This window comes from Myxocyprinus asiaticus, chromosome 30 (assembly GCF_019703515.2).
Source record: "Myxocyprinus asiaticus isolate MX2 ecotype Aquarium Trade chromosome 30, UBuf_Myxa_2, whole genome shotgun sequence".
NCBI classification, from domain to species: Eukaryota; Metazoa; Chordata; class Actinopteri; order Cypriniformes; family Catostomidae; genus Myxocyprinus; species Myxocyprinus asiaticus.
The window spans coordinates 7,051,728-7,078,041 of NC_059373.1; the positions used below are offsets into that span (position 1 = coordinate 7,051,728).

Genomic DNA, 26,314 nt, shown 5'->3' on the forward strand with positions numbered 1-26,314 from the left:
GCACCGTGAGTTGGCTACGATCTGGGGCTTTTTCTTTTTTTCTTTCTTTTTTTTTTTGGACTATTAACAGGAAGTGGAAAAAAGTAGCCAAAATGTATGTATAATAAAATCTGTAGTACTGACCATATTTTCTGTGTGACATTATAATCAAACAAATCCAGGAGGTTCTGGCGAAGCTAATTAAAGGGGTCTGTAGACAGCATTGTTCTCTCTCTCTCTCTCTCTCTCTCTCTCTCTCTCTCTCTCTTCATTCCTGCACACACAAAGGGACCCAGCAATGACTACGGTGATGGATTAGCTCTCAAGCCCTGTTCCTCCCTCATTCTCTCTCTCTCACACACATTTCTCTGTGGCACAGAATGTGACCACGGCAAGAATATATGTGTATTGCTGACCCCTGAATTCTATGCAAACTGAAAGAAAAAGCAAGGGAGAAAGTGTAATTTTAAGATAGAAATGTGGCTGAAAAGGTAAACTGAGAACATGAATAACAGGGCGAGGACGGGTAGCAGTGAAATTATTTCTTTCTTAATTGAGCACATTTGACTAAGATTTACTTTTTCAAAAATACCAAAATATGTCACCACAGAAAAGGCATAAGCACAGATGACAGAATTTTTCATCAAATGCCAGTGTTAGTTGGTAGAAAGTTGGATGTATACTTCACCTAGTTAGATAAGTAGCAGAGGTGGAGAACAAAACAGATATATATTTGTTCACCATGATATTGAATCACTATACCAAGTAGGGATGTGCATTGCATAACAGCTTGAGTATTCAACAGATATATCAGATGAATAGGCTACTTGAGTACTGGATGGATGTCTTTTGTCATGTGCATTGCTTTTATTCAAGACATAGTGGACAGTTGCTGTTCAACCCTAACAAGTCAGAAGACAAAGTACAACCCAACATGCCATCGTAACCAGTCACAAAAATTACAAACTAAATGTTTTGAAGATAAAAAATATTTTGAAAAGCCACACAGTTTTTGTGTTCTCATGACCAATCATTGAGTGTGTTTACATCAGGGTTGGAAATTAACAAAGGCTCGGAGCAAAAATACCACTGAAATTGACAATGCCCCTGAAAAAAAATAATAATAGTTTTTTAATAACATCTGATGTAGTTACAAATACATACATCATGATCTTTATTTTAATTTTTGAAGAACATTATTTGTTTGGGCCGCCTGTCGTCCAGATGTTGCCAAGTCAGTGGCAGATCTTCGCACCATCACCTACACAGATGGGGACTCTGCTTCTCTCGCTTTTCATAAGTTTGGTGTCAAGCTCCAAAGCTAAATTCCGTTCACCCTTCTCATTAAATATAAACTTGTGAGTGACAAATGCAATGATTGTTCCTCATCCGAATTAAATGGAGGAGGGAAGAAGGTTTGAAGTTGAACCACCTGCGCTCTGAAGTGCGTGGTTAGAACCTTAGGCACCTTTTCTGGGTTTGACAGTGGCTTTTGAAAGATAGTGCATGTAAGTCACCAATTCGTTTTACTGAGGCCAGAGCCAGCAGTAGTGCAGTCTTATGAGAGATCATGCGCAAATCCAAAAGTCCAAAAAGAGTCCAAAAGCTCGAATGGGGGCCCTGTGAGCGCTTTTAGGACCAAAGTTAGGTCCCAAGCCGGGACTGTAGCCGGCCGAGCTGGATTTAATCATCCTGCTCCTCTAAGGAACTTTATGATTAAATCATGCTTGCCTATAGTGGCGCCGGCTTCAGGTGCGTGATACGCAGTTGCCACATAAACTTTGAGTGTTGATGGAGTAAGTCATGCATCTAATCGCTCTTAAAGAAATATGAGAATTTAATGTATGGGGCAGTTTACCCTGTCTTTGCAAGGTGAAAGTCACCAATCAGTGAACACATTCCATTTTAGCACGTAGAGGCGTCTCATGGACGGCGCTCTGGCCTGTAAAATGGTGTTCATGACTGAATGCGTCAGTTCTGGCGCATTTAGCGCACTCTGTTCAAAGGCCACACAAGTAGGCTTCACAGCTCTGGCTGGGGATCCCAAACTGTGCCTTGTGTTTGAGAGAGAAGATCTTTCTTTAGCAGTATTTCCCATGGAGGCCCGTCCAGTATTCTACCATCTCCAGAAACCAGGAATGATTGGGCCATTTCGGTGCAATTAACAGAACTGTTTCCATGTCCACTCTGATTCTGATGACAGAATAAAAGAGGTGCACTGGGGAAGTGCATACTTGCATTTCGCTGGCCATACGTGGGCATATATACACCGCTACTGTTGTGTTGTCCGAACAAATCAGAATGTGGTGATTCACAATATCGTAATGAAAAGCTCTCAAAGCTAGAAAGACAGCCAGTAGCTCTAGGCAGTTGACGTGTCACGGCCGTTTCGCACCTGTTTCTAGGTGTCGAAAGTCGGGCGTTCATTACATACCGCGGCCCAAACTGTGTTCGATGCATTTGTGGTCAGCACTTTCTTTCTGAAAACTTGACCCAGCGTAACACCCTGTTGGTAGAAGGCTGGGGCTGTCCATGGTGCTAGAGCAGCCAGACAGTGGCGAGTTACCATGATGCACGTGAAAATGAAATGACTTCAGTGGTAATGTTTTTTTTTTTTAGTTTGAACTGATACAGACACCAAAGAATGGTCTGTATGTGCTCGTTCATGAGGTGCGCACGTATGAACTCCTAAAAAGGAGATTTACTGGCTGGAGAAATGTGTGCTTTTCGCCCAGTTGAAATTAGACCAGATTTTCCATATGGCAAAGCAGCAAGTCTCTGTGTTCATTCAGTAGTGCCTCTGATTGGCTAGTAATAACCAACCGCTGAGGTAATTCAAAACACACACACCTTTCATTTTCAATGGGGCGAACGCCACATCGATACATTTCATGAACGTACGGGGAGCCAGAGACAGACTGAAATGAAGGACTATAAATTTGATACGCAGTTCCCTCGAACGTGAATCTAAAAAGCTGCCTGTAATGCAATGCAATTGTTACATGAAGTACACGTCCTTCAGATCTACTGACGCAAATCAGTCCTGAGAATGGATGTGCGATAAGATCTGTTTCTGAATTATTTTGTATGGGCGCGTCGCGAGCGCATGATTCAAGAGTCTCAGAACTAGAATGGGCTGAAGCTTGCCGTCCTTCTCCAAAACAAGAAAATAATGGCTGTGTTTGTCGCAGTCTGTGCACGCAACATCGGCATATTGTGTGGTCAAACCACAGATTGTGCTAGATTGTTGTAAATACCAGCTCTTACATGCCAATGTGGACTTGCCACACATTCGCGCAGCGGGACAGGAGGCTTATTAATTCATATGAAACAACCTCTATAGCGTTTTTTGTGAGAAGACTGTGTATTTTGGCTCGTAACACTGGCGCGTCTTCAGATGGAACTGTGGAAGACAGAACACTATTGAAATGGAGCGGCCGATGTGCAATTTGGATCGTATATAACGATGTTCGATCGTTTTTTAACACCCATTCAGAATGCCAGTTAGAGCTCGCAATGCGTCCGAGTAACAGAACAGAGGGCTATTTGGTATGTTCATAACATGATATAATGCGCCGCTCACCATTGGGAAGCAGTTGTGCATAATGTGTGGGCTTTGGAGTGGGAAAGCCCTTATTGAAAAAATGTGCAGTCTCGTGCGAGTGCTGTACTCTTTTTGCAATCTTTGTATGTTCATACATGATATAAAGGTCTGCTCACCATTGGGAAGCGGTTGTGCATAATGTGCAAACTTTATTGCATGTGATTAATGTGAGACACAGAAAACAACATATTGAACAACATCTTGAACAACAATATTCCTTTCCCGAAAAAGCAGTTGGGAAGAGGGGAACAGTATTGTGTGTCAGGAGCACTTTGCTGCGCGGGGGGTTTTTCCCATCGGTGCAGGGCTTGCGCTGAGGCGTAAGCCTTCGTTTGGGTCATGGCTTGCGTAGCTTTACCAGTAGCTCGGCGGTAACATTTGGTGGTGCTGAGGCAGCTAGTATGGGGTTTTTAGCCGGGCACTGGACCGAGACAGAGCAGGAGTGAGCCAGTTGTGATGAAGTACTGCCTCATAGCATGTGATTGTTGCTGAGTCATGACGTAGCGCTCAGCAATTCTATTCACAGTGCCTCCAAAAAGGCCGGCTGGAGACACCGGAGCATCAAATTGATTGGCTTTTCCTGCGTCACACATTTCTGTGAGGGTCAGCCAGATGTGATGATCCAAAAACACCAGGTTGCTCATTGACTTGCCAATGGCCTGTGCAGTGACTTTCGTGGCTTGCAGCGCTAAGTCCGTAGCAGTGTGGAGCTCTTTGAACGTCTCTGGATTGTAGCCTTGCTCGTCCATTTGTTTGCGGAACTTAGCTTGGAAAACTTGGAGCACTGTCATCGCGTGGAGTGCTGAACAAGTTTGGCCTGGCACTGAGTATGCTCTTCCTGCCAGTGCAGATGTTAGTCGACACGGCTTAGAAAGATGAATGGTGCATGAGTTCCACAACCTTCTACTCGCCGGGGAGACATGTGCCACTACCGCCTCTTTCAGGGGGGGTAGTTGGGCATAACCGTTTTCTTCCCCGTGATCCACATTAGAGAGGATGTAATCGTTGCACAGGCGAGCTGAATAGGGTGCGCGCCAGGATTTTGACAGTTCTTTATGAACTTCAGGGAAGAACGGGCAAATCTACGGGACGCAGTCACATAATGGCATCTGGACTGCAGGAACCATTCATCAAGGCGAGATTGTGTAGGCTCCTCTGGAGGAGACCACTCAATATAGAGCTCTTTGACCACCCTTGAAAGGATGTAAAGCATCTCCTTGTCAGTGGCGTGTACATTCTCCATGCCCTTGCTGGGGGAAGGGACGGTAGCATCATCCACTGACCACTTGCCTGATGCAGCGAGAGACATGACATCGTTATCATCCCCAGCGTCAGAACTGCCAAACGAGACGAGGCCGTGCTGGCATGAGGACCACCTCAAATTCATCCTGATCGACCTCGTGGCCCCGCCATGCCTCCTCATGTGATCCCTCGGGTGTTACAGAAGAGGCGGATGGGAGGGCGCTGGAGGCTGAATCGTCCCTCAGAACGAGGGTGATTCATGAGCAAAGTGTCTTGAGACTCATGCCCTCACAGTGAGGGCAGTCTGTCTCCATGAGAGCTGACTCTGCGAGGGCATGGCCCAGACAGTGAATGCAGCTCTCATGCAGATCTGACAGCGGGATGTGCCTCTCGCACAAGGAACACTTACGGAATGACATCTTTAAAAAGACAAGAACACGTAATATATATACACACAATATAACAATATACAGTTGCCTATAAGGATACACAACTCCTGCCGAAGTGCTGCGGGGAATCAGGATGCTGTAGCAGCCCATTCACCAGCAAAGCTTCAAGCGGCGAGGCGGAGTGATGTTCGCCGGAGCACTGCAGGGGAGCGGAGAGTCTTCTCGTTGCTGTGAAGACTCCGCCTGCTGACTCGTGTAGTCAACAGTGAAGCAGTAGAGGGCTTCTAGATGAGAGATGAATCACTGTCTTGAAGGTAGAAAATTCTGAGGAATGGTGATTGCGTGCCTGCTTTTATAGCAGACAGCTTCATGCCTAAAAGGGTGGGGCTCAAACACCATAGCCAATAGGTTTCAACTAGGTTGTGTGGAAGGACAATCCTCATATGCGTTAGCAGTACGCAATGTCAAGTGTACTGAGTCGTACGAGAACATTGCCCATATGAAGGAAAAAATGCCACAGGAAGTAAATTCCAGCAGGGTAAATAGTTCATTTCTGGCCCTAGATTACATACACACCAATCCGCTGATAACTACCAAAAATCATTTTATTCAAAAAATCTAACAAGGCAAGACAACCGCGTTTACATGATATTTGTAATCATCGGGTTACTCTCTGTTTTTGACATCAGAACTTAAGCAGGCATGTGCACAACACTTGTGCACATTGGATAAGTTGGTAAGAACGCTGGTAAAGGTGTTACCTGCAAATTGGTGTAATGGGAAATTTTGAGTTTCAAAATTTTGGCACCCATTCACTTGAATTGTATGGATCGTAGCAGGGATACATACTTTGAATTGTTTAATGTGTTGAAGGATGTGCATGGACTTTTTTGTGGAGAGAATTTCAAATGGCATTGCTTGCATGGAGGAATGAGCTAAATATGAATTTTGCAATTTGTGAGCAATATAACCTGTATCTACTATGATCAAGGGCGCAACAGATGTGGACCTGAATGACAGCAGCCAACCAGTGCAGTGCCAGGACTACAGATAGGAACACATGGCATTTTGGAAAAGGGGCCACTCTGACTGTACAACTACCAATTCCTTTAACAACCACTTACTTTAAACAGTAAACATCTAGCCAACAGGTGTCATTCCACACTTTAAAGATCTTTGCAGTAGGTTCCCAAGAAGAAAAACTGTTCTGAATGAAAGCGCGGGAGGAGAATGATTATCTTATCCAGTCAGTCACAACACAAGTGTATACAGTAGAAATGGTTGCTTACCTCAATCCTTTTACAATTCTTCTGGCATCCCTCCAGCACCCCAACTCCATGTTTATTTCTATTCATTTTAATGCACTTAAGTAGTCCAAAGGGAATTTAGAGCCCTTCATCACAGAAAGGAAGCCAAATTATAACCTTCATCTCAGTCAAGGAATATGTGAACTTCTGAAATAAGGCTTGTTTGAGAAATCTATGTTAATATGTAATTTAATCAAAATGCAAACCCTGGCTTAAAACTGATTTTTCTTAAGAAACACCACACAATTTGCCAACATCAGCACTATTATTTCCATTTTCAATATATTTTCAACTGAGTTGCCATTTAAATTCTCCTTAAATTGTGGTCCACTAGACCAAAACCCCCAGTTTTCTCCATATTGCTACACTGGTGCTCTGTCAGCATCATTTTTTATTTCCAAAAGCGTATTACCAACCAGGCAAACAAGTCATGGCCAGCCTACAGAAAACCACGAGCAATTTTCACACTTGCTAGTCATTCTCAAACCTAGCTAACAGTTTTTAACTATTCTGGCCCACAAAGGCAAAATGCAAAAACTATGCTAACACTAAAACTGACAAAATGGCTGCAAGATTTTTTGGTTTTAAGTGGGAGTTTGTAGTTACCGCAGTTTTTACACTCTATTTTCTCTGAATGTGAACCAAACTCATAGTCTTAGAGACCCAATTTCATTCATAGCTGAATTTTGACAAAATATGTAGTTACTGAGTTTTGCCTTTGCAGGATTTTTAGTCAATGGTGTTTCACAAGTATTCCAGACATTTTGTAGCCATATATAACAGTTTTGTCCCTAAATGAGGCCATTTCAAATGATTAACTGAAAATAAAAGTGTTATGTATTTTTTTTATTATTATTATTGTTCTCCCCCATGCAGAATATCAATATAGCTTTTCAATTATTGGCCGGCCCTAAGTGAGGTCCAGACACTGATTGAGTAAATAATGGAAAAAGGCTGAGAAAAGAGATGTAGAGAAAGACAGAGACCACAGCTGTTCAATCTAAGGGCAAAGTAGGAAAAAAGACAACCATTTCTTTCTGCAACCAGATTGTCAGTGACATTTATTACAAATACTGTAGCTATTGTCACAGGTTACTCCATTAAAGTCTCCCTCTCCATTGGCAAAAACCTAATGTTTTAGAGCAGCATTTACTGGAAGAGAATATCTATAAACATGTCACTTTACGTCAAACCCCACTGCATGTTTCATTAGCTGACCTCATGAAGAGACACATCATGAAATGGCTTTTATCTTCCATTGAGCGTATCTGCATCAATTTGCATTAATTAGTGCACAGCCACTGGTGGTAACTAATCGTCTGGTCTCCTGTTACTGAACACCCCATGCAAGGTACAAGCACATATATGCATATGCATTAGGTCGGCGACATCTGCTAAACACACTGGCACAATATACAAACAGTATTCCATTACAGAAAACAAGCTTACTTTCCTGGATCAACACTATAGTTTTACATCAGCAGCCCGGCACAGACGCTTGTGCTATTAACCTTGACTCACTTTTACGTTTGTGTAGTGTACACACATCCAAGTTAAACACGCACCCAGACATACACGCATAAACAGAAGATAGATAAGCATAGCTACACAGGGGATTGCACACCATATGGAGCCAAAGTCAATTGCACACACGCGCACACATGACTGCACACACTTGCTGCCACATATACGCATAGAAAGGCGGAGAGAGTGGGAATCTACTCACAGAATGAAGCAGACGACACCAGCAGCTAAAATCAAAGGATTGGCACAGAATCAAGCTGGCTGCGTCCCGTCGGGATTGCTGACAGATTCCGTAGAAGCAGAGGGATTGAGGAAGGAATATCTGAGGATACCTCTGAACTGAATGGGGGGTGGTGTTGGAGTTGAGGAGGGAAGGTGAAAAAAACAGATCTCACGATTTTTATGATCGGAGGTTAGGCTACAGAAGATTTCCGTTTTTCTCTCTTGTTTTTCGTTCTCCTCGTTCACATTGCTCTCTTGTGGAACACTTTCCAAACAGTATCAGGTTCCAGATCTTGACTTGTGATAACACAGCATTTTGTCTGGGGTAAACAGGAGTACAGAAAAAAATCTGTCAGGAAGGCAAATAGAAAAATCCAGCAGAGATAAAATAGCTCAATTCCTCTCCCAGAGGCATGGAGAGGGGGATAAAAACGGAGATTGAGTGACAAGGTAAATACCTAAAATGGCAAAAACAGGAAGGTAGGAGAACATCCTGTTTCAACTTGGAAAAAAAGGCTTCTCCCTACTTTATTCCACAACCTATCTCAGTCACTGCAATGTGTTATGGTCTCCCTTGCAGGGTCATCCGGGGAAGAAAAAAAAAATCTAATTTTCGAGATGAAAAGAAGATGAAAATTGAAAAAGAAGCCTAACTTGATCAAAAAGGTAGGAGTTAACGAATTATATCAGTGGTATCTGCCCCACTCCCTCCCCTTTTGCTATTGGTCTTCTTTGCTCTTGCTCTCCTTCTGTCTTTAAATGTATTTGCACCTGAATGGTAATACTAAGATGTATTATACAATTTTGTTAGTTTGCTTCAGATTGATTGAGAATGGACTTGTCAATCAAAGGCACACCATCTGCTCTCTCTCTCTCTTTCCCCCAATCTCTTTCTGTGCCTACAGAGTAATACTGTTGTATGTCAATCTAAAAGTCCAGATCTGCCCAAAATCCAACACACAACAGCATCTTATTTCTCAAATCTTCTTCCATCACTGTCTTTCCTCCACAAAACTGGATAAAAAAAATAAAAAAAAATGAAAAAAAAAACCAACACCACAGGTATGTAGAAGTTCGCTTTCAAAACTGGGCTCCTATCTGATCCAGAGTGGTGGGGGGCTCCTATCTGATCCAGAGTGGTGGGGTGCTCCAACATGTCCCCCAGAAAAAACACTTGAACCTCTAGTCTTTCAGTTTCTGCTGCCTGCCAGGCAGGGAGTTCAATTATCTCCCGTTGAATGGTATCGCTTAGGATCCTCTCGGCTAGATATGAAATCAAAGGGTCTTTGTACGATTGGATGATGCTTATTCCTTTAGCCCCTTAGGGTTCCATTCAACCTTGAAGTGGTGGATGGTCTCTGAGTAGTAAATGTGAAGTGATTTCAATAAAAAATCCTAATCAAGGATTTTTTCTTTCTTTTAGTCCTACTTCCAACTTTCAATACCAGAAATCCTCAAGTGCACCTGTGACCACACTTTTGCTGGTTGGAAAGTAGGTGCATTCCGAGAGCATCTGGGAATGTGTGGAGAATTCTAGAAGAACTTCTTGCTGTCAGCAGGCAAGTAGAAGAAGACGAGTCAAGGGTGGCAAAATGGGCCTTTACAGAGCAGGAAACAGCCTGGAGCCAGAGGAACAGACAATTAGGACCATATTATTAAAGTAGGGAATGACGTAATGATACAATGCGAGGGATGTAGAATAAGACAGAATGATCTCTTTCCATTATTTGCTTGATCATTTTATGAGTTCTATCACATCGTTATTCATCACTTCTTTGGCCACATCCACACTAGTCCATTTTCAGTTTCCTAATGTGATTGTTTTCCAAAGTATGTGGTAATGGAGAGCGTTTTCAACAAAGAAAGTGAAGGAAAACACCATTATAGTGTGGACGAGAGGTATAAACGAAGTAAAATTAATGCATTTTGAAACAAAAACATATTAGTGTAAATGTGGCCTTAATCTGTGGTGTTCTTACATTGAAATTTTATCTATATACATTTCCCAAGTCTCTGTCTTCCTGCATTTCCATATTGGCCTCATTGTGGGACCATATGATATATTATGTCAGGTGGTTCTTGTAGGACCTTTTTGTGTCCTTTACCTTATCCTTGAACTAATATTTTAGCACAGTCATAACCTCTTTCCATTTTCCAAGATATCAACCCATATGCAAGCTATTCCCTGCAAAATATTTCTTTAAAGAACTAATTATAGCCGAATGGCCTTTAAATAAAGTGAAAAGGCAATGTGAAATCTTTAAAAGGTGAACAATTGCTTTGACTGTATTTTCACTAAGTGAAGTGGTATTTTTATGGACCATATGTAGAATGTTCCATGATAAATGTCCCCGAAACATTGACTTCTTGCATGCTTGAACGTTACGTAAGCCTGTCAGCTGTAGCTAGAATAAAGGGCCTAGTTGGTGAGAGTTGCGAGAGTGGAAGCCGGTCAAGTGGCTTCCATGTTTCTAAATGTGTCAGTCACGCAATCTACTATGCTTTTTTAACATACACAATGGGCTGATGCTTTTTACATCATGGCATGATAAGCAAAAGTTTAACAGATATTAAAGCCAATTTTAAAAGAGCATCATAAAATGTATCCACTCATAGGCTTTTTGCATGCTATGATGCGTAGTTAACCCCAATGTGGCAAGAACAGCCTAATATAAATGTTTTTAGCATAGCATACATATGAGTGGGGTCATATTTTAAACGTAGCATCAAACAAAGCACACGTGATACATTAAGCCATTAAAATACATTAAGCCTGGGCTTTTGAGTCAAATTTGATTGATTTTTACTCATTGAATCAAATCAAATCTGTGTTGGGCTAGGTAGGTATGGGCTATAATTTTTATTTTGTATGGCATGCATTTTTTTACAGTTGTAATACAGAGTTCTTGTAACAGTGTGTGCAGAATATCTATATTTAATCTTGAAATTACGGATCTGTTGTCCTTGCCGGTTTTGTGTGACAACTGAGCTAATGTGTTGTGGTAAGTGCATTTTACGTGAGGAAACTGTTTCATAAGGCACGATTGAAATTTGGCTCTCCGGGAAGAACATTCCCTTTTGTGCATTTGTCCTTGAAACACATGCCATGTCACAGGTAAATAAAGGCACTTTGGTGTAATCTTATCATGCGCAGAGTCAAACCGATCAGTTATATGCCTACTCAGAAGCTCTATTACTCCATTTTAAAAGCTGTCACTTTAAATCAATAGGTCTAGGCCCCTACCAGACATCAAACTCTGTACTTTATGCACACATATTAACAAAGACTTCACATGAGATCAGGTCTGAGATTACATTTTGTACTTTTCTTTGTATGATCTAATGCTTCTGCGAGTGAGTCAGAGCACTGTGCCAAGAAACCAAGCAAAGGTGAGAGGATGAAAACGAGATCCGTTTTTCTCCTGCATTTTCTGCGCTTGGCACCATGAAACATGATTTGGTCTTCTTTGTCATCTTTCCTCTATTTCTGCCTCTCTCTTTCAGAGATAAGCGCTTTAAAAGGAATTTACAACTTGAAAGATTTCCCTGATAAATCAGATGCTTTGCATCATCTCACAGAGGTAGAGAGAGACAACAGTGAGTATTTCACCCTGATATCACACAACACTTTTTCATTGTAATTTATGAAATGCAACAAGCAGACTTTTAAGCACCCTCCATTATATCTTCAGTGTTTTATATTTTTGCTATCTTTTTTCACTTTGTAATCATTTAGGAAAGGTTGAGCTTATAACTGCTTTGTAGAGAGGTGGTAAATTCTCATATTATTGTAGACTACCAGTTGACTACATCTACTACAGTATTTTTTGTATTATTATTATTATTATCGCTCAGAGGTTGTTCTTCCATTGCTCAGGAAACTTTATGGAGATCTCAGTTGTTTAATTTACGTATCAACTTTAACTCTGATGTTTCTGCTAAAGTTCCTTTGGAGTAATAAAAGTAGACCAAAAAATTGACAGTTGTTGACAGACTATTGGAGTATAGAACTATACACTGCAAAAAATTATTTTGTCTTATATTTTATTAAAAATATGTAATTATCTTTAAAACAAGAATAGAATATTTCAGAAACAGATGACATTAGATATTAAGTCTTGTTTTCAGGGAAATCTAATAAAGGTTAGTGTGCTTTATGCTTGAAACAAGAAAAAAATTATTTGTCAAGGTGTTAAGAAAATAAACTTGCTTTCCCTTTGAATCAAGTTTTAGTTTCTTACCCCATTGGCAAATAGTTTTTTCTCATTATAAGCATAAGCATTCCAAAATTTTGTAAGATTTCTCTGAAAATAAGATGAAATGTCTTCTGTCATTTTGCTTCTCCAGTAAATGTATCTTGATTTGATCATGTTTAGATTTTTTACTGAAAAAACAAGACAAAAAAATAGTAAGAAAATGTTTTTTGCAGTGTACATTTTGGAGAATTTGATGAAGACATTTTTGTGTCTTGGCAAATGTGAGCAAAATCTGAGACATTGCTCAAATCTCTCAAGGAAAAAATGCAAGATTATGGAGGTTTCTTTATCAGGAGCAACGTCAGAGAAGCCTTACGCAAAAGTCTCCTTTCGGTCTTATTGCTGTCTAGGACAAACGATTTCCTTTGTGAAATCTCATTTGTGATTTTCCTTTCCTGCAGGTGTGTAAGCACATGTGTGTGTGCGCCATGCAATAATCCAAATGGGCGTTTAATATATGTGGTTAAGAGTGTGTGTTTCCCTCAATACATCACAGCAGGCACACACACTGATTAAATGCTCGTCTTTTGTCCCCTTCCTCTAAGGTGGTAAAGTTAAATAACCTTCACACACACACATTCACAGGTAGTGGTAGCATAGCCAACAAATGGGTAAGCGCCGTGGGTAAGCTGTCACAATCACCATCAATCTGTCCTCTCACTACATCTCCCGTGAAATACAATCAGAGTTAAGTGGCAGACGCATATATGGCTTTGACAATATACGAGCACTGCATGCATGCATGTGTGTGAGTGTGTGTTGGGCGAGTAGAAGCATGTGTGAAGGATGTGTCTGACCTGAGCACATTGGTATAGGTTGAGCGGTCCTGTGACACAGACAGTTGTTAATGGCTGTTGAGGGATGGGCAGATTGGGACAGATGGGGGGAGTGGAGGGGACCGTGACAGATGATGAGAGAAAGAAAGAATGAAAAAGAGAGAGAAAGAAAGAGTAGGAGGAGATGAAAGGGGATCAAATGGCTGATGGACAACAGAAAAGGGGGAATTCGGAAAAGAGGGGACGAAGAAAATGACAACGGTAATTGATAGTGCATTATGCTGAAAAAAAGAGGGATGCAGAGCAGGCGAAAGATATACTCACCCATGGCTGTCTTCTTTTAGTTGTGTCGCACCAAGTCTACTGCGCTGGCAGAGAGAGAGAGAAAGAAACCTCAATGGAATGCCAAAAGGACAAATATTATGAATGCATGTGCCAGCACAGTGCAAAAAGCATAACAAGACTGCAAGAAATTGAAAAAAAAAAAATAAATAAAAACAAGAGCCCAAGTGTCTAAGCCAACACATCGCTGGCTCTCTGCATCAGTACCGGTAATATGCTGAGATGCAAAATGACTTGCTAATCGGAGACTTAGATAATTACACATGCGGCAATAAATCAATGTGTCAGCATGCATGCACTCGCACACACGCAGGCACGCACGCAGCGGGATGAGCAGGCTCCACAGGCACTACCTCAGATATCGCTAGGCTACCCCTCCTCCTCTGTTCCCTCGTTCGCTCTCTGTGTCCCTTCTGCGGTCTCTGTTTATTCACCACTGATCATTTCCCAAGAGAATGCAATAGTCGGTTCTCTTCATCCTCTCTGTCCTTGCCATTCTACGGTTTCATGCCCCCCTGTTTCAGTCCGGCACAATTGAGCTTGCTGTAATTTCTGGCAGCTGGGCTAATGTGTAAACTGCATTCGTGCTCTCTCTCTCTCACACACACTCTCTCTCTCACTCTCTCTCTCTCTCTCTCACTCTCTCTCTCTCTCTCCCAGTTTCAATTTTAAAGTACTTTATTAGCATGATTGTGTTTACATACAATATTGCCAAAGCATTAATACACAAAACAGACAATGACAAGACAAAATAATAATAATAGTAATAATAAAGTAACAAATAACTTAAAATAAGGTGCCAGGTAATTAATACAATAAAATAAAAACTATAATAATAATAATATACACTATACAATATAAAATAAAATAAGCATTTAACAAGACATTATGAACATAAAAAATATACACTACCAGTCAAAAGTTTTGAAACACTTACTCATTCTTTATTATAATTTTTTTCCACATTTTAGAATAATAGTAAAGTCATCAAAACTATGGAATAACATAAATGGAGCTATGGGAATTATGTTGTGACTAAACAAAATCCAAAATAAATCAAAACTGTGTTATATTTTAGCATCTTTAAAGTAGTCACCCTTTGCCTAGAATTTGCAGAAATGTACTCTTGACAATTTCTCAACCAACTTCTTGAGGTATCACCCTGGGATACTTTTTAAACAGTATTGAAGGAGTTCCCATCTATGTTGGGCACTTATTGGCTGCTTTTCTTTATTATTTGGTCATCAATTTAAAAAAAATAATAATAATAATTTTATTAAATTTTAGATTTATAATGAAATAATATGTTGGCACAATTATATTTTTGTCTACAAAACTAATTTCAAACAGTTAAGCATACGCCTTCAGATCAAAAGATTTTTAAGATCATGAGAATCATTTCAGTCAAGTGTTTCAGTACTTTTGATCGGCAGTGTATATATACTGTGAACGAAGTGATTGGTTTCTGAGGGTGTGCACTTCAAAAATGAATTTTGCTGCAACTGATGCATGATTGTCCTCCCCCAGTAACACCTGCATTTGGTCTGTTTCTGCTGAACTGGAAAACTGTGGCATGAGGTTTGAAAGTTTGTCAGTGCTGGTCTGAAACTGGTGCTTGTTAGTTGTTAGTGGGTTTGTGAGTTTCAGAGCCAGCTGACAAAGGGGACTGGTTTTAGGTTTGAACTCTTGGGTTTTAAGGGCTTCATGTTGCAGTGTGTTAGGGGAACTTGAATTTAGGTTTCGGTTTTCAATATGTACGTATAATTAGGGGGTATCTGCCTAGTTCGGCCCGGCATGCATTAGTAGGTGTTCTTCTCTGAACTCTTAGAATGCTTCAACAGAATTCTGCGTGCAGGAATTCTGTGGGGTGTTTGTCCCATCTTGAGTAATCTGCCAGACAGAGTGGACCCCAAACCTCACATCCATACAGAGCAATAGGCATAATAATACTATCAAAGATTTTACACCAAATTTTACAGAATGACTATTTGGGTAAATTTGCCCTTAATAGCATAGAATGCTCTTCTAGCTTTCTCTTTTAGTGCATTCACTGCCAGACCAAAACCCCCTGAAGCAATGATTTTTAGACTGAGGTAGTCATAGTGTAGGGTGTGTTCTATTGCAGTGTTTCCCAGAGTGAATGTGTATCTGGTTTCCTGTAATCTGGCTTTTTTTCTGGAAGATCATAATTTTAGTTCTTTTCAAACTGACTGTCAGGGCCCAGTTCTGACAGTAGTTCTCCAGCAGGTCCAGGTGCTGCTGTAGCCCTTGTGCGGTAGCTGAGAGCAGCACCAGGTCATCTGCATAGAGAAGAAATTTAACTTCAGAATTATTTAGAGAAAGTGTTGCAGATTGTTCCAGTAGCACTGCTAACTCATTAATGTAAAAGTTGAACAGACTTGGACTCAAACTGCAGCCCTGTCTCATTCCATGCCCTTGAGTGAAGAATTGTGTTCTTTTATTGCCAATTTTAACTCCGCACCTGTCGTCCAAATACATAGATTTGATAGTGTCGTACATTTTACCCCCAATGCTGGATTGCATTATTTTATAATATAGACCATCATGCCAAATGGAATCAAATACGTTTTTAAAATCAACAAAACATGCATAAATTTCAACTTTGCTTTTTTGATGAACGTGCTGGTTGACTATCGTGTGTAGCATGTGAATGTGGTCGGTGGTGCGGTGGTTTGGTAGGAATCCAATATGACTCTTACTCAGGACATTGTGCTTAGAAAGGAAGGCCTGTATCTGGGTGTTCAGGATACAACAGAAAGTCTTCCCTAAATTACTGTTCACACAAATTCCTCGGTAGTTATTGGGGTCGAATTTGTCTCCACACTTATAATTTGACAGTGGTCTGATAAGGAAGACTTTGGTCTAACAGTGAATGCACGTATGTAGGAGGGGTCCATGTCTGTAATGGCATAGTCGACTACACTAGCCCCATGAGCTGAGCAGTATGTGAATCGCCCTAAAGAGTCCCCTCGGATCATACCATGAAGCATATACAGACCTGGGCCTCACACACATTAACTCCTTACCATTTTTGTTGACTGTACTGTCCGGATTGTTCCTTGTTGTAGTGGTGGGGGTTAGATGTGTGTTGGCTTTCAGTATGTGGTTATTCCCATGGGTATCTATAATGTCCGATTCCGAATATGTCCTTGCATTTAGGCCCCCACATAACATCACATTCCCCTGAGCGTGGAATTGGCTGGTTTCCGTCTGGAGCTGATCAAAATGATTGTCCTTGTATTACGGGGACTCTGATGGAGGTATGTAGGCTGCACAGATGCAAAGGTCCTCATCACAGTCTGTGATGTAAGTCTTTTTTTATGATTGATAAGTTGTTTTTTAAAGTCTCTTTGTACCAAATGATGACCCCACTAGAGTCTCTTCCGTGTTTCATGTTACAGATTTTAAGTGATGGCAATACAATTTCCCATATCTCAGTGCCTCTTCAGCACTGCCTCCAATCCAATCAGAGGCAAATCCTCCCTTTCTCTTTTTTCTGGCTCATTTCTTTCAACTCTCACTCCAACTAATACTGTAAAATAAACATCAAAATGTACATTCATCAAAGTCGCACACCATTCTCCTGAGATTTATCCTCTACTGAAACACACACACACTTCATGACACAATATTTTTCACTTAATATAAAATTCAGAATTTTAATAAAGAGTATACCAGAACATTTTGAAAATACCATAAATAATTCAAACTCCCTTTAAGTATTTTGATTATTTATTGGCACACAGAAAACATGAATAATAATTTGTTAACATTAGCTAATGCACTATGAACTAACAATGAACAATTGTATTTTTATTAACCAACATTAAAGGGTTAGTTCACCCAAAAATATTAATTAGGTCACCATTTACTCACTTTCATGCCATCCCAGATGTGTGACTTTCTTTCATCTGCTGAACACAAACGAAGAATTTTAGAAGAATATTTCAGCTCTGTAGGTCCTTACAATGCAAGTGAATGGGTGACAAAATTTTGAAGCTCCAAAATCCACAGAAGGGCAACATAAAGTTAATCCATAAGACTCCAGTGGTTAAATATATCTTCTGTTTCTCACCCACACCTGTTATATTGCTTCTGAACATATAGATTTAACCACTGGAGTCTTATGGATAACTTTTTTGTTGCCCTTATTGTAAGTTGTTGCAAAAAATATAAAAAAAATAAAAAATAAAAAATAAAAACAAATGAATGCAAATGATCAAATAATTAAATTCTTATTTTATTTTTTATTATGAAATTATGAAATGCATTCACACCCATGTAATGCCATATTTAAGGTGCATGTGACAATGAAAAATCATTTTCTGACACTATAATGTAACAAAGTTTATTATCTTAAATAATTTGGTATAATTAACCATTGTCCCTGGCAACTGATTTCCTACATAGCTGTGCTAGTTTCATGTCTTGTATTATCACTCCACAGTCATTCTTTTCACATATTAAAAAAATGTAAACTTACTATTTTGCTATAATGACTGGCTGCCTGTACATTATACCTTATTTTACATAATGTACTTTAACCTTACCGTTATGTACAATAACTATAGTGACTGGAACACATCAACTTACGTGACTGTGGCCAGTGGTGGAAAGAGTACTGATTTTTTTTTTTTTTTACTTAAGTAAAAGTACCGCTACTGAAGAAATAATTCACTTGAGTACAAGTAGAAGTAGTAAGAAATATTATGACTCAAGTAAGAGTACATAAGTAGTTTGCTAAAAAACTACTCAAGTAATTACAAGTTACTTTATGAAAATTATAATATATATAGTATATACACTTCCATTTTTAGAACACAAAGACATTTTTGGTCTTGAAAGAAACTTATGCTTCCTTTCACCAAGGATGCATTAAATTGATCAAAAATACTGTCAAAATCATTAATTGCCAATATTATTACGGTTTGAAATAATTGTTTTAAGTGATATTTATTCCATTTTTTCTTTACCCGTGATGGCAAACATATACTGTGTCACCTATTCTTTACAAAAGCATTCAAAAGTGCTAACTTGGAACTCAAGAAAATTTTCTTATTATTAGAACAATTGAAAATGGTTGCGCTACCATGCAGAAATAACAATACAGTGGGGGTTTTTCACCACTTGCTGAGGTCTTTAGTTCTTACAATTTGCTTTACAATGCAAGTAAAAGTTTGGTTTTAAAAATAGGCAAAAAGAAACACATTTCTCCTGAAATTATATTTTCTCTTAAAGTCTATTGTTTTAGAGAGAGATAAAGGCTATTCCATGCATTACTGTTTTGAAAAAAAGAATCTCAAACCAGGATAGAGAGGGAAGTGGACGGTCAGATGCACAACAAAAAGACAAGTAAATCACAGTCTCTAGTCTGAAAAACAGACTCCTCACAGGTCCTAAACTAGCAGCTTCTAAATGCCAAAGACCTGCATTGCTGCAAGAGGATTCTTGGACAAACAGAAAATTTTAAGAATACAACATCAATTTAAATAGAAATAGCCATTTGTAACATTCTAAATGTCTTTAAATCATCTCTAAACTACATAATGTGCATTGTGACTGAAACACATTCCTATTTCAGGTTTATTTTCATTCACATATGTCTAAGTATTTTGGCTATTAAGTTAACATACTGTACAAAACTAATATCATGCAATATCATAGAGGACGAAATTTATCCTCTATGATATTGTGGCAATTATCCAGATATGGAATGAGATTTTGTTATCAACTCCTACATGCAAACTGAATAAAATAAGGCAAAAATAAACATTTCATAGTGTTAAGTGAGAGATATGATTGATTCAAACACTAAAAGTGACTGTTCTGTATATGTATTATTGTATTACAGTTGTAAAAATAAAGTCTTAATTAACATTATGGTTATTTAACATATTGAGATATTATTATTAAGTAAATTGTAGCATTTGTTTACATTATGTTTTGTGATTGCTCATACCTTCTTTATATAACATCCATCCCTTGTGCACTTTTGGCCTTTAGCGGGTGAGGCTTTTCAGACAGATAAACAGCAGCACAGGGCAGGGAATACAGTACAGCACTGTGAGCAAGAGTGTTACCCATTAGGATAGTTTATTTTGAACAAGAGGGGCGAACGGTTATGGAATTTAAAGCGGGAGTACAGTACAGAACTGATGTGGATTGATAAAAGCGGATTGCCCTTCTGTGCGCACGATGGTGCTAGGAACTGGATGGTGGGGAAAAAATTATGTTCAGTGAAAAGTCAATAGAAGATCACAATGTGTGTAACTGTAACTATATCAGATATTATTAATAAAACACGGGAACTCATTGTGTGGGCATTTTTTGCCTCCATAATTTGAATTTCGGGGATATTTTTGTCAATTTTGGTGGCATTTTTGCTCCGAGTCCCCGTTAATTTCCGACACTATTGGCATTGTATCTTTCTAAGGTATTTAAAACGTTTGTTTTAGACATATAGTAGCAAGCAAAGATATATGTATGAAAGACACATATATGTCAAACTACATTGTGTTAATGTCTGACACAGTTAAAAATTTGCCTACCTTAAAAACAAGTGAAGTTTGTTCAGTGGTTAAACGTGTTCAGATGGTTCCCTTGTACTTAAATGAATGGCTCCTTTTCAGAATAAAATGACATATGCAGAAAATCACAATATTACAGTTCTTGTATAGTGACAGGGCAGAAAGTCTTGAAGAAGCTAGAGAAGAGAGGACACCAGCGGCAGTTTATGAGAGCTGCTGTCATGCGGGCTTCCGTCGTGCCGTGCACAGTGCATTTTAGAAACAGATTTGCCACTTATAACTTTCTTCCCAAAAATTCAGAAATATTATGTATTTTTTTTTGTACTTTGTAATTGTGGTGAAAAATAATTGTAGCAAAGTTTAATTTTGTTTGTCATTTTGTGGTGCTTCTATGACACTTTTGGCTCACTTGACTTGCACCCTGGACCTTTGTATCTAAAGTGTAATGCTATATTAGTTGGGTTACTATGCAATTTTATCATGCCCAAACAAGCTTGTAAATGTTCTTTAGCTGATTATTTAATTCTAACATAAAAATGTATCACCTTAGATGTCATTGGTGTTTAGATGTCACAAGATAGCATGTGAGGAACAGAGTGAAAAGTAAGCGTTTATGAACTAATAATCTGACGTTTTACTCGAGATTTGTGTGAAAGTGGATAAAAGTAATTGTTGTAGTGCCTTGTGGTGGTGTGGAGTGGTTGAGCGCCGGCTTGTGAATGGAGAGCGAGATCAGGAGATGAGAATGGTAAGGATAATCACCTGGCAATGATTTGTCTCTAACAGCTCTTTGTCATTGCAGTGAGAGTTGGAGACAGATTTAAGAGTGAGCCAGACGCCAGTGAGGGAGAGAGAGCTACCACGCACCCAGAGAGACTCGTGTGCGTGTTTAAGAGTGAAGTGCTGAAAAAGCAAGTTTTTGTATTGAAAAAATAAATACCTTTTGTGTTGGAACTCGCCAACTCCCGCTTCCTCCTTGCACCTCATCACGAACTTGTAACACGCCTCTAGTGTTCATTTTGCCAGGAAACTGTCATGATACGTACAAAGAGCCAAGTATAAATCATTTTGCAAAAATGCAGGTACAGTAACGTGATTCTATATGACCACCAGGTTGCATCAACTACAGTATATGTATACTGTATAATAACAGGTTCTCATGGAAGTGTACACACATACATATTAAAGCAACAAACAACGAGAGGCCAAGCATTACAGTTATTTTACCATATGTAAGCGGTGTTGCCAGGCACAGCATGAAGCAGAGCTGAGTCGCAGTATTGTTACCATTTAAATGGTTTGTTGCATTAATATAAAAATTTAAATCTTGAGCAGATACATGCATTTAAATTAAAGGAATAGTTTGGTCATCATTTGCTCACCCTCATGTCGTTACAAATACCGACTTTTTTCTTCTGATATTTTTAAAGAAATTATGAGACATGTGAAAATGTTTGGTGTCACTGATGTCAAACCTGATGTCTGATGTCAAAACGTCACTTGGCATGGCAAGTTTGAAATATGCATATGTAACCGGTCCTGATCGACCCGCTCAGAGTGGGATTCAAACCGGCGATAGTCGGCATGGGGGGCGGGCAGGCTAACAAGGAGGCTAGTGTGCCTCTTGAGGCCAGGGGAGTGAGGTTTACACACCGCACAGCTATCACTTACCAGCTGGCTCCTGTTACACTCACCCCCCTACATCCTACTCCCATCTAGGTCACGGCACCACTGTAACTGGTCCTGCTCGACCCGCTCAGTGTTGAATTTGAACCAGTGTCAGCCGGCATGGTAGGCGGGCAAGCTAATGAGGAGGTTAAAGGCTACAGCCCCAAGAGTCAGTTGCTAGCACACCTTCTGAGGCCAGGGCATTAAGGTTTACACACCACACAGCTATCACATACCAGCTGGCTCCCGTTACACATACACTATATTGCCAAAAGTATTTGCTCATCTGCCTTTAGATACATATGAACTTAAGTGACATCCCATTCTTAATCCATAGGGTTTAATATGACGTCGGCCCACCCTTTGCAGCTATAACAGCTTCAACTCTTCTGGGAAGGCTTTCCACAAGGTTTAGGAGTGTGTTTATGGGAATTTTTGACCATTCTTCCAGAAGCGCATTTGTGAGGTCAGACACTGATGTTGGACGAGAAGGCCTGGCTCGCAGTCTTCGCTCTAATTCATCCCAAAGGTGCTCTATCGGGTTGAGGTCAGGACTCTGTGCAGGCCAGTCAAGTTCTTCCACACCAAACTCGCTCATCCATGTCTTTATGGACCTTGCTTTGTGCACTGGTGCGCAGTCATGTTGGAACAGGAAGGGGCCATCCCCAAACTGTTCCCACAAAGTTGGGAGCATGGAATTGTCCAAAATCTCTTGGTATGCTGAAGCATTCAGAGTTCCTTTCACTGGAACTAAGGGGCCAAGCCCAGCTCCTGAAAAACAACCCCACACCATAATCCCCCTCCACCAAACTTCACAGTTGGCACAATGCAGTCAGACAAGTACCGTTCTCCTGGCAACCGCCAAACCCAGACTCGTCCATCAGATTGCCAGATGGAGAAGCGTGATTCGTCACTCCAGAGAACGCGTCTCCACTGCTCTAGAATCCAGTGGCGGCGTGCTTTACACCACTGCATCCGACGCTTTGCATTGCACTTGGTGATGTATGGCTTGGATGCAGCTGCTTGGCCATGGAAACCCATTCCATGAAGCTCTCTACGCACTGTTCTTGAGCTAATCTGAAGGCCACATGAACTTTGGAGGTCTGTAGCGATTGACTCTGCAGAAAGTTGGCGACCTCTGCGCACTATGCGCCTCAGCATCCGCTGACCCCGCTCTGTCATTTTACGTGGTTACGAGTTGCTGTCATTCCCAATCGCTTCCACTTTGTTATAATACCACTGACAGTTGACTGTGGAATATTTAGTAGCGAGGAAATTTCACGACTGGACTTGTTGCACAGGTGGCATCCTATCACAGTACCACGCTAGAATTCACTGAGCTCCTGAGAGTGGCCCATTCTTTCACAAATGTTTGTAGAAGCAGTCTGCATGCCTAGGTGCTTCGTTTTATACACCTGTGGCCATGGAAGTGATTGGAACACCTGAATTCAATTATTTGGATGGGTGAGCGAATACTTTTGGCAATACAGTGTACATGAATAAGATTTGAGAGTTACAGCAGAGGGGAAGATTTTCAGCAAATAATAATGCAATATATATATATATATATAGGCTCATTTTAAGAGCTAAAAATGTACAGTATGTTCAGTCATAGTGGAACATAAGGTTGAGGGCTTTGAACTCATCACTGCAGGAGTTTCTTATGTACCATCTCTTTGAACTAGTTGCATTTACACACACAGTTCACTCGCTCTTCCTCCTCAGAGTGATGCCCTGAAAGGAATTGGTTATTGTGAGTCCCTTGTCTATCTCATTTTCTCTATCTTTCTGTCACACTTACACACCCACACCAGTTCCTATTGCACACACTCACACTCAAACATCCTCCCAGTGGTGTTCAGACAAGACAGACACCAGATTGGCAGAAACGTGCTGAATTAGTGTTTTGATATGACAATACGTCTGATTTATTATCATTAGTAAGAGCTGTTCATTCTCATCTGGTAGAGTAAGCTTTCTGCATGAGAATGCTGGGACACTGGTCCACACGGGGTGACAGCAGGATATGAGCTCTCACAGCAGGAAATTATTGATGTGAAGTAATGCATGGCCATGTTTTCACTTGAGATTAGAACAGAAAAGAGAAAGAGAACAATGTGCTTAGCAGTGTTGAAAAAAGAAAATGCCTAAGTGCATTAAGATGAAAGGCTAACAACTTTCACAAACTATAATTGACCCTAGAATATTCCATTAGAAAGGTGTGAGTATCCTTTTATGATTTGTACACCCAGTACCAAGAGGGCAAGTGTTTTCTAATTAATAATATCAAACTTGAATCAACAATAGACTTCCAATTCTATGTTGAGAACAGGGGCGTCGCTAGACTTCAGTGTCTGGTTCTTTACATACAACATCACTAACCAGGGAGATAACTTGGCTATACAACCAAGCTGAATTTGTGGGAAGTTTTTGCAAGCTCTCTGTTCATGAATGAGGTGTGCATTAGTACAGCCGTTTTCAACATGTGGGCACCTGTCAAGGGAGGCATGAGATATTGGCTCGCACTCAAGTGAAGCGAAAAATAATTGGAACTGCTGTGAATTACATAAGTCTATATCAAGATATTGTATGTGGTAACCTCCCCTCAGTTACAATATTTTTTAGAGAGGAAAACCCAATAACAACACTGAGCGAGACTGCTCGATTCTGTCTGGTTCTTACTCGTGAATAAATTAAATTTCCTACATAACCGCAGCAGTGTCCGGATACTAATAACTATGTGCTTATGTGCCAAAAGACCAAGAATTTCTTTATTGCTAAATCCTATCCTAAAGTATGATTTAACTACATCCTCTACATTCATCTCTTGTATTAATGAAGCTGCTGGCTCTGCGTCTGTTCTATCGTTGTGATAATGATGCTCCGTTTAGCCTAATATTGAGATTTTTTCTCTAATATTTCTACTTTATTCACACAATATACTACTTTATTCTCACAATGTTAAGACTTTAATCTAATCATTTTTTCTTTATTCTCAAAATATTATGACCATATCTCAAAATTCTATGACTTTATTCTAATAATTTTGACTTTGTTCTCATACTAAATTTAATCTCATAATGCTACAACTTTATTCTCGTAATTTTTACTTAATTTACAAAATATTACGACTTCATTATTGAAATCTTAATTATTATAGTTTTTTATTTAACGTGGCAATAAAACGCCATTGTGGGATCACTGAGTAAAGTTAAAAATAACTAAAATTTTTATAAATGAATCTCGAAACACCTGCGTTGGGTTTCATGACTGCTATTAAACATGATTCCAGGTTGTTTTTAACAAAGCTAAGTTTCCGGTAAGCTTGATAAACGGTAAGTCAGTGTTTTTACCCCTTTTACTCTGGTGTGCAGACTTAAGTACAATAATTTGACAAGTTCAATGTCATTTGATTTTAAACCATTTAAAAATCAAGGTACCCCAAAGAGGCTGTTTAAACGCAGAAGTTTAACTCCACACACATGGCATGGAAATGTGAACCAGCGTGGGCAGAGCGCATATACAGGCATTCATTTGTTTTACTTAATGTGAGATTTTATCATTTTAAGACCTATGTATTGTGCTATTTAGGCTTATAGCTCACTGTGCTGCTATTCTGAGTTGCGTTTCAGGAAATTCCAACACACTCTCATGGCGAAATCGTCAGGATTCGTACGACGTTTCTAAATTTGGCTAATTCATATGATATTGCGCGACTTCACTCGTTTCAATTCCTATGACTTTTACTACAGCCAACGACATCGCTGGACATCATTTCCATCTAATACGTGACAATTACTTGCTTCTGTCACTCACAACAGCTTCCTATCATGTTTACTTTGGTTAAGTTTAGATAAGGGGTTTGGGTAAGGGCATAAAATTAATAAGTATGTCCTTAAAGCCTCATGCGTGGAACTTGCGCTTACTTACGCATTAGACATCCAGGAATTTGCACGGGATGAAGTCGTACCAGTTTATGCAAACAACATCATGCGAGACCATACGAAATAGCCAACTTGTAAATTATGTATGACTTTTCATGAGATCGGGTTGGGAAATTCCATTGCAATGAACATTCATTATTCCCGTGGCCCGACTCCCGATTAAACCTGAATAACCGAACAAGATGACTGGCGCATGCATTAAAATCTACTTGGTGTGTGGATTGTTAAAAACAAATGAAGATTAGAAGTGAGGCTTATAGATTATATATTTAGAAATAAGGCTTGCATAATAAAACCTCAGTGCCTCTGATACAGAAAAGCTGCACCCCCGTGAGAGAAAACAGAAAGTTTCCACTTGAGGCATTCATAACGTGTGTCTGATGAACTTTAGCACAAATAGCAGGTAAAAGTTGGGCTCTTTTCTCATCACAAAAAAAATTCGGGGCTATTAACAAAAGATCCGGGGCTTCAGCCCAATCATCCAGGGTCTAGCTACACCGCTGGTTGAGAACC

The 26,314-nt window shown here is 39.8% G+C and overlaps 1 protein-coding gene and 1 long non-coding RNA gene across 2 annotated transcripts in view; one reads left to right on the plus strand and one right to left on the minus strand.

Annotated features, from left to right (window-relative positions):
* Window positions 1–8,372, minus strand: part of LOC127421569 (glutamate receptor ionotropic, kainate 5-like) — a 129,319-nt gene extending 120,947 nt beyond the window's left edge. The window contains exon 1 of the mRNA XM_051664699.1: window positions 8,248–8,372. The gene's annotated coding sequence lies outside the window, so the exon portion shown is untranslated. The remainder of the gene's footprint in view (window positions 1–8,247) is intronic.
* LOC127421570 (uncharacterized) lies at window positions 8,271–9,900 on the plus strand. Its single transcript, XR_007894023.1, has 3 exons — window positions 8,271–8,717; window positions 8,848–8,933; window positions 9,691–9,900. It is a non-coding gene; the product is annotated as an uncharacterized LOC127421570 (long non-coding RNA).
* Window positions 9,901–26,314: the final 16,414 nt, after the last annotated feature.